Source organism: Schistocerca gregaria, chromosome 3 (assembly GCF_023897955.1).
Source record: "Schistocerca gregaria isolate iqSchGreg1 chromosome 3, iqSchGreg1.2, whole genome shotgun sequence".
In the NCBI taxonomy this organism is placed as follows: domain Eukaryota; kingdom Metazoa; phylum Arthropoda; class Insecta; order Orthoptera; family Acrididae; genus Schistocerca; species Schistocerca gregaria.
In genome coordinates, this window is record NC_064922.1 from 443,783,837 (window position 1) to 443,792,891 (window position 9,055).

General features: G+C 43.3%; 1 non-coding gene across 1 annotated transcript; it reads right to left on the reverse strand.

The window, feature by feature from the left end:
- Window positions 1-413: 413 nt before the first annotated feature.
- Trnas-cga (transfer RNA serine (anticodon CGA)) lies at window positions 414-488 on the reverse strand. The gene has a single exon. It is a non-coding gene; the product is annotated as a tRNA-Ser (tRNA).
- Between the last annotated feature and the right edge of the window lie 8,567 nt (window positions 489-9,055).

Here is a 9,055-nt window from a genome sequence, read left to right on the forward strand (position 1 = left end):
AGAGTAATTAACACAGAACATGTATGTTTTAATGATATCAACCGTCCCTGTCATATGATGCTTTAAATTTAGAGCCTTAATTTGTCACCTGTGTTGAATTAATGTACACTGTACAGCGAAAGACATGTGTATTCAATCAGAGAGATATGTAAACAGACATAATCCGGCACTGCGGTCCTCGAAGATTGGTTACTGTTGCTACAATGGCACGTTATCAAGATTTAAGTGAGTTTGAACGTGGCATTATAGTCAGCGCACGAGCGATGGGACACAGAATCTCCGACGTATTATGAAGTGGGGATTTTCCCGTACGGCCATTTCACGAGTGTACATTGAGTATCATGTATCCGGTAAAATATCAGATCTTCAGCGAAATTTCACTGATATGAAACTTGCTGGCAGTTTAAAACTTTATGCCCGACCGAGACTCGAACTCGGGGCCTTTGCCTTTCGAGGGCAAGTGCTCTACCATCTGAGCTACCGAAACACGACTCACAGCCAGTACTCACAGCTTTACTTCTGTCAGTACCTCGTCTCCTACCTTCCAAACTTGACAGAAGCTCTCCTGCGAGAGCAGTTCGAGTCTAGGTCCGGCACACAGTTTTAATCTGCCAGAAAGTTTCATGTTAGCGCCCACTCCGCTGCAGAGTGAAAATCTCATTCTGGAAACATCCCCCAGGCTGTGGCTAAGCCATGTCTCCGCTATATCCTTTCTTTCAGGAGTGCTAGTTCTGCAGGTTCGCAGGATAGCTTGTGTAAAGTTTGGAAGTTAGGAGACGAGGTACTGACAGAAGTAAAGCTGTGAGTACCGGCTGTGAGTCGTGCTTCGGTAGCTCAGATGGTAGAGCAATTGCCCGCGAAAGGCAAAGGCTCCGAGTTCGAGCCTCGGTCGGGCACACAGTTTTAATCTGCCAGGAAGTTTCATATCAGCGCACACTCCGCTGCAGAGTGATAATCTCATTCTGGAATTCATCGATATGGGTTTTCGGAGCCGAAGGGACACTCGTGTGCTGTTGATGATTCCAAGACGCCTGGGCCCCGTCAACACCGACATTGCACTGTTGATGACTGGAAACGTGATGCCTGATCGGACGTCTTGTTTCAAATTATATTGAGTGGATGGACGTGTATGGGTAAGGAGACAACTTCGGTAGTCCATGGACCCTGTATATCAGGTGGAGACTGTTCAAGTTGGTGGAGGCTCTGTAATGGTGTGGGGCGTGTGTGGTTGGAGTGATATGGGACCTCTAATACGACCGGATACAACTCTGACACAGCCTGATCAGCTGCATCCATTCGTATCCAGTCTCCATTCTGACGGACTTTGGCAATTCCAGCACGACAATGCATTATCCCACACGTCCAGAATTGCTATAGATTGGCTCCAGAAACCCTCTTCTGATTTTGTGCACATCCGCTGGCCACCAAACTCCCTAGGCATGGACATTATTGAGCATTATTGTGATGCTTTGCTATGTGCTGTTCAGAAGAGATCTCTACGCCCTCGAGTTCATACGGATTTTTTTAAAGTCATGTAGGATTCATGGTGTCAGTTCCCTGCAGCACTTCTTCAGACATTAGTCGAGTCTATGCCACGTCGTGTTGCGGCACTTCTGCGTGCTCGCGGATGCCTTACACGATATTAGGCAGGTTTATCAGTTTCTTTGGTTCTTCAGTGTAGTTTGATATCTTCCAGACGCAGTCCTCTTCTCGAAATGACTTTGACCTAGTATGGGACCTTACGGAAGTTTATTCGTAATCGCAGTTCTCTTTGGCAACGAATGAGTTCATTTTATTGCTCGTTTTTTATTCCAACCTTGGCAGTCAAAACCGTTTCTTCCTTTGATTATTCCTTGAATGGGGAGCCCCTGAACTACTTGGGTATTATTATTTAACCGCATTTTTTCTATTCTATATATTCACATTACTTGCTGTTCCACCTGTGTAGCTGAAGGCTCAGCGCAGATGACTGTTTCGCGATAGACCACAGTTCGATTCCAGGTACTTCCATATATCTTTCCTTGGCAACAGAACGGAAAAGAGGTGCATTCAGCCTCGTGATGCCAATTGAGGAGCTACTTGACCAAATAGTAGCGGCAAGAGGTCATGTAAATTGAAGACGACTGGGAGAGCGTTGTGCAGGGCCCCACGCTTTTCCATGCCGCATTCTTTTGCAGTGGGTGACGCGGCGGTCGTTCGGTACTAATGGGCCTGACTAGGTCTGTGGATGTAGTTTACATTCTCATTCTTGGTGTTAGCAAACAGTTTTTCACATATTTCACAGAGCTTTCGAAAAAGCAAATATTATTTTAGCATGTGTAAGGTTGTTCATTTATGAGAGGCGGTATACTTTCATCATGTAGTTCTTGGATGGGAAATCGATAAGTATCACAGATAATTTCTTCCCACAATTTGTTATCGAATTTTTCGTCCCTGGTATCCCTTTATATCTGTCTCTTGATCTTAATACTACACTGCTGGGAAAAAAAATTAGTACATCCCTTTAGACGTTTCCACTTTACTCAATATTTATTTTTGCGACAGTTCATATTGCGTACATGAAATTATTACTTTACAAATCAATAGCACAAGTGGTCCTGAGGCACCAGGTACCGACTCATGATGAAACACCCTCAACAGTACGTGGTGAAGACTCCACGGACGGCAAAGCAGGCGCTGACCCTGGCATGCAGTCGATCATACAAATGACGAATAGTGTCCTGGGACACGTCTTGCCACGACTACTTGTCATGTTCAGGTAGATCTGTATGAGTTGTTGGATGACGAGTCGCCAGAGTTGCTCCTCGTCCCATCATATCCCAACCGTACTCGATTGGAGACCTGTCTGGAAAGTTGCTGCACGTCCTGCAGAGCGTATTGAGCTTCACAGGCAGGTTCTGGGCGAGCATTATCTTGTTGGAATAAAACAGCCCTCTCCGGTTATAAGAACGGCAAAAGAAAGGGTCCCACCACATTCTGCAAGTAGTCGAGTGCTGGTTAGCGTCCGCTCCAGAAACAACATTGGTGAACGAGAGTCGCAGCTTATCGCACTCTAGCCCATAAGACTGGGTTGGAGCCTGTATGCCTGGCACGAATATATCTCTTACGCACAACCATCACTCACTTGCATGCAGGCACAATTTTCTTTCATCGCTGAAGACCAATTTGCGCCGTCCCGCCTTTAAAGTGATGCTCTGACGGCAGCAGATTAGCTGTGCACGTCGATGTTGAGATGTGACTGGAAAATGAGCTACAGGTGCGCATGCCCATAGCCCTACTGCTAATAACCGGTTCCCTTGCTCGCAAGCACTCTTATCTGTGCTGTGGTTGCTGTATTGTCTGCCACTGCTGCCCTTACCATGTCACATTCATGGCGGGCGTCTGTGCTGCGTGGACGTCCAAAACGTCACCACGAGTGTGATAATGTCCATTGACCACTGAGAACAGCATCGTTATACAACTGATGCAGCACCTTCACCTTTGGGACAATTTCATGAAAGAACCATAATGCCAATCGGAAGGTTACGGTTTGACTCTTTTCAAACTCGCTCAGTTGGCTATAGGTAGCAAGAGTGCATCTTTATGTCATAGGTGCATGATTGCTTCGCACGTTTGCACCACACTTAGCCCTTTGGCTGTGAGCATTCCATATTAAATGGTAGACATAGATGGGGCCCTGGTATCAATGCCACTTCGCTTTCTGTTGTCGGACGACGCTGAAACCATTATCATACCTCTGCTATCCCCCAGGTGTCATACTCCGCAATCGGATCAAAATAGATATTTTATTTCCACTCGTACTAATTTCTTCTTCCAGCAGTGTTGATATGTTTATACTGTTACCCAAGAACAATTTTCAGAATTTCAAGTTCCTGCTATGCCGCTATCGGTTTTATCTTATTCCTAGTTACAGGAATTTTAACCATAATTATATGGTTATGTCCTATCTTGATTTCACTGGAGTTTGTTTTATTATTGTTGATGATTGTTAGATGTAGTCAGAGATATCTGACCCCCTGTTTCATGTCTGCGCATTACTCAAGTCTATTGTGTTTAAACTGAATAACTTCCCTTTCTGTCGTTCTCTGTGTAGTTGTATTACGGGTTTGCCATAGTTAGTCTTCGCAGTCGGTATCAACAATACAGTTTTCTATCTCTACTTCTTGAGCATGTTAGCGTGTGTGATTGCCGTTCTATGTGCTATAGCAGCATGAGATTTTAAGTGATTATTACAAAGATAATTTTAGTGTTCTCTTTTGTGTAATATATTTCAATTTAGCCCTTGTTACCATTACCTTCTTCCGTAAATATTTTCTGCTTTTTGACGCAAATTTGAAAAATGACTGAGACAGATAGTTCTCATCAATTGTACGTGCTGGTAAAATGGTGCCAAAGTTCCACTCATAAATAAAACTATTCAGGTAGCGTTTGTTGTAGTTTCTTCTCTTAACAGCTGACTCATGGTCTCCCCTATTTCTTGAGGAATGTTTCTTGAATCTCTGAGCTTTACAAATGCTTTGGAATTCAAGTATCATTCCACACATTATGTACTTTTCTAAAACCAGCATGTTGATCGTGCAATCCACGTTTCACCTGGCCCTCTAACTACTGGATCACTGCCGTAGAGAAGATTCTGTATGTCTGTGATAGATCTGAGGTAGCTCTGTAGTTATTATCCTTACTTCAGAGTTATTGTTTGTATCGTAAATTTATCGATTTACCTTTCCCATTGCTGTGAATCTCTCTTGTATTACCTATTACCACCAACTGGAACACGCTGTTGACAGTCTGTGGACTGGAACGTTTACACACCACAGCTGTTATTCGGTACTCTGCAAGTCCCTTGTTGTTCTAGAGCTTCGTAATTAGTCTGTTTCAATCTCGTCTCGTCGTGCTCAGTCCCACTTCAGTTGAATGTTCGATGTAGCAACTTTGTTTGTTAGTCTAGGACGGCTTTGTTGCTATCCAAAGTATTCTACCATTAGCCTGCAGTGTCAATTTTTGGCTAATTAAAGTTTTGTATTCCATTTTCCACCAACTTCAATACACTTCACTGCACATAAATTTTCCTTCGAAATTTCTTTTAATTGAAGTAAATTGCTCGAGTTCTAGTTTTATTTTACCTTGGCTGATTATAGTCTCTGTTGTCTTTCCCTGTTTTCTTAAAAATTTTTAGATTTACTGTTTTCATCCTTTCTGTACGTTCTTTCGCTAATGACCAAGCGCTGTTTAGCTACCTTATCCACACTACACGAGAATATTCTTTGCTCCACCAGGGACCTTTTCGTTGGAATCAATTTTTAAGATCTGTTTTATCTGAATCCACTTGCTAGTCTCCATATCCTTTAATGCTAGACACTTTACTCTTTGGATATTCCGCCTATCGAAATAAAGTAAACTGCTATTAGGAAATTTTAACGGTTCGTGAGTGTTATTTAATGGTCTGTATCTATGGTGATTCAGTTTCTAACTTTAATGTTCATGATATCCCATTAATAATTACGTATGATTGTTTTCTATTTAATCTGAACTGGAAGCAGTAGCTGGAATTGCTGCGTCCACTCACTTCCTCCTGTTTCGCTTTGATAGTACAGTGTTTTCAGTGAACCCCACATAGATAAAAAAGTCTTTGCCTATTTTGGTTTCCTCTTTCCTGAGTTGACAGACTTTTTGTTATCTCCGGACTTCTTCTTAAGTTCTATCCGGTCCCATTAAAACATCTAGACAAGCTCATGAGTGTGAATAAATCACTAATTGAGCCAAACGTCAAACATTCTTGCTTATCGCCTGATTTCTTGTTATTTGTTGACATAAGACGTTGATCAGAGGGATGTATAGTTCGTTTACGAGTTTTATTTTTAAGAGTGAGTGTATGTTTGCGGATCAGACTTCCACAGTCGAGACTAAAGTGTTCTTAATAAATATTATACGGAAACAGATTTACCATTATTCCTTTCTCCACAACGCCACGCGATGTTAACATGGAAACAGGAAATAACTGTTTTGTTATGGCCAATTATTGTAGGTACTGTATCTAATACTCTACCTGTTTTCGTTTTTCTCCCAATATGATATACCGTACGCTTCTTCACTAAATTGTTTCCCAAAACTGAGTTAGAACCCGAGCCAGGTGAATCCCCCCTACATCTAACCTCAAATGTTGTACCCGAGTGATCGATATACTTTTACGGGCAGTCATTACACGCAATTCTGCAACTCTTCCCAGTTCAGTTTCTTCACTCATCACATCATCTATTCTTACCCTTGCTCTCTGCTTCAATTATAAATTTTTAATTTGCCGTCTATCCCTCCAGTCAACTCGATGTTTCCTGAGGATTTCCATCAGTTTGTCCCATCTGACAGAGTCAACAGCCTTCTCAAGTTCAATTAACACAACATACTCCTCCTTTTACTTCTCCATGTACCTCTCCCCTATCACTCTCAGTAGCCCAATGGCATCTCTAATTCCCACTGCTCGCCTGAAACCAAATTGTTCATCTTATATTACATCTGGAGCGTTGCGCTGTATGGTGCGGAGACCTGGACATTGAGGAAGGAAGATTAAAGAAGATTGGAGTGGTCAGAATTGTGGATATGGAGAAGAACGGAAAAAGTGAAATGGGAAGACCGAGTAAGGAATGAAGAACTATTAAGAGGAGTTGGAGAAGAAAGAAACATGCTGAGAATCAATCCGAGAAGCAAACGGAACTGGACTGGATATTGTTTGAGAAAGGACTGTTTATTTAAGGGAGGAATAGAAGGAGTGGTGGAGGGAAAAAGGGGAAGAGAAAAAAGAAGATATCAAATGCTGGACAATATCAGAGGAGACAAATATTCAGAAATTGAATGACTGGCTATGGTCAGACAAAATTGGGAGAGGCTTAACGCATGACAAGACTTGCCGAAAGGCAGAATATCATACTACTACTGCTCTATTACCAGTATTTCATACAACCTTACACATCTTCCAGTTGTGAATAGGGAACATAAGGGAAATTTACTTAAAGTCCCAGTACTAGAGATATACCGTGTCTTCAAGCAATATCCTAGTCATACTCTCAACACCCAAGTAAATAGATTTTAGGTCATTTTGATTATCCTAGTATTTAACCTGGCCTGTTTACCTGTTTGTGCGTTGCCTCCTTCTCCTTGCCTCCCCTCTCCACGTCTTTAGGTCTTTTTATGGCCTGAAATTTTATGTGTGCCTGTACTTTAAATTTTCAAAGAGTGTTAACATTTTTTATGGTTACCCATAGTATGCGGTTTAGAACTTCCAATAGTATCCAGTCTACGTTTCCTGCGCAAGTGTAGCGAAATGCTAGTAACTTTCTGACACCCACAGTCCGCCTGTTGTTTCTGCGCATGCGACAACTCTAATGAAGGTGGGATGGAGTGGTTAGTATGGGCGCTCAAAAACAGATTGAGACGGCTGTCAAGAAAATACCCAGAACATTAACATAAAAGAGAACGTAAAACACAGGTAACAAAGGTTGGAAAACTATGTGCGTACCGACACCGAAGCATGGGACGAAGCATGGCGTCAGCAGTAAAACATGGACAACACAGGAAGAAAGTGGTAGTAGGGACGAAAACAATAGAGCAGAAGGTAGTGGCTGGCTGTCCGCAAGAAAAAGAAAGGAACCAGCAACTCTGCAATACACTAATACCTACAGCCTAAAAGTTTAGGCCAGAGTCCAGAAACATCGCAAAACTTTAAAACCCTAATTACGTTATTGTCATCATCAGCTAAAACGCAGGGCAGATCCATACCAATTCTTGCTTCTGCCCTTGCGTCAAGGTACAAAATGCATTCCGTTAAAATGTGGTGGACAGAGATGTGCACACCAAGGCATCACAAAACCTCTCGCCGTAAGAGAAAGCTATTTGTGAGAGGACAGTGTCCAATCCGAAGAAGCGTGAGGATCACTTCATCCCGACTGACCAACTGGCAGCAGGTAAGCCACGGCCGAGATGTTGACTCCACCAATCGCAGCTTACTGGCCGTCACAGCCAGCCATTCTTTCTCGCACAACTACATGCACGTCTTGTGGAGTGCAGAAATGACAGACTGCAAGGGAATAGAACACTCTGCCACATCCTGCTCTCTTCAGGCCTCCTTGGCCGCCCGATCTGTCTACTCATTGCCCCATATTCCGACACGACATTGCACCCAGCAGAATGACACCTGCTTACCCCGCCGTTGGAGCAAGTACAGTTGGTCACATATCAGCTGGACCAACTCCTCAGTTGAGTACAGATTCTGCAAAGACTGTAAGGCACTAAGGGAGTCTGAGCAGATGAGAGACCTATTGTCCCGAATACGATTCATCTGCTCCAGTGCCTTCAGGATTGCTTGGAGCTCCGCTGAGAGAACGGTATACTGAACAGGCAGGCGAATCCTGGTGACATGATCACGGAACACTACAGAATAGCTATGGAAATTCCCTTGTTCGGGGCCATCAGTGTAAACGATGCTAAAACCGTGATGCACATCTAAAATGTTAAAAGACAGAGACTGGAATATAAAATCTGGCGTTCTATCTTTCTTCATATTAGTCCAATATAAAATAAGTCTGGGTCTCTGGAGGAGCCAAGGTGGAAATCTGCTCCATCCTCGACGCAAAACATTAAGACCAGCCATATCCATCTCAGAAAGGCAATGCTGTTCTCGTTGCCGGTTATGAAAAAGCCTTGCCAGAGGAAGCCGAGCGATGGTATGGTATGTAGGTGTGTATCATGTGGGCATAGTTTTATACGCCTGGCGGACCGTAAGCAGCCGTCGCCGCTTATGAGGGGGCAGTTCACCAGACTCTGCACAGAGGCTTGGTATGTGGCTTGTTCTAAATGTCCAGAGGGCAACCTAATCCATTCATGCTGCACAACGTCCAACATGTTTAAATAAGAAGTTCTTGCAGATCCATACTCCGTACATCCATAATCGAGCCGAGATCGCACAAATGCCCTGTAAGACTGGGACAGACGAGTCTGTGTGCTCCCCCATCTACTGTATGCTTAAGTAGCAGTTGTTTCAGGTCTCTAGGATGTGATAGCCACG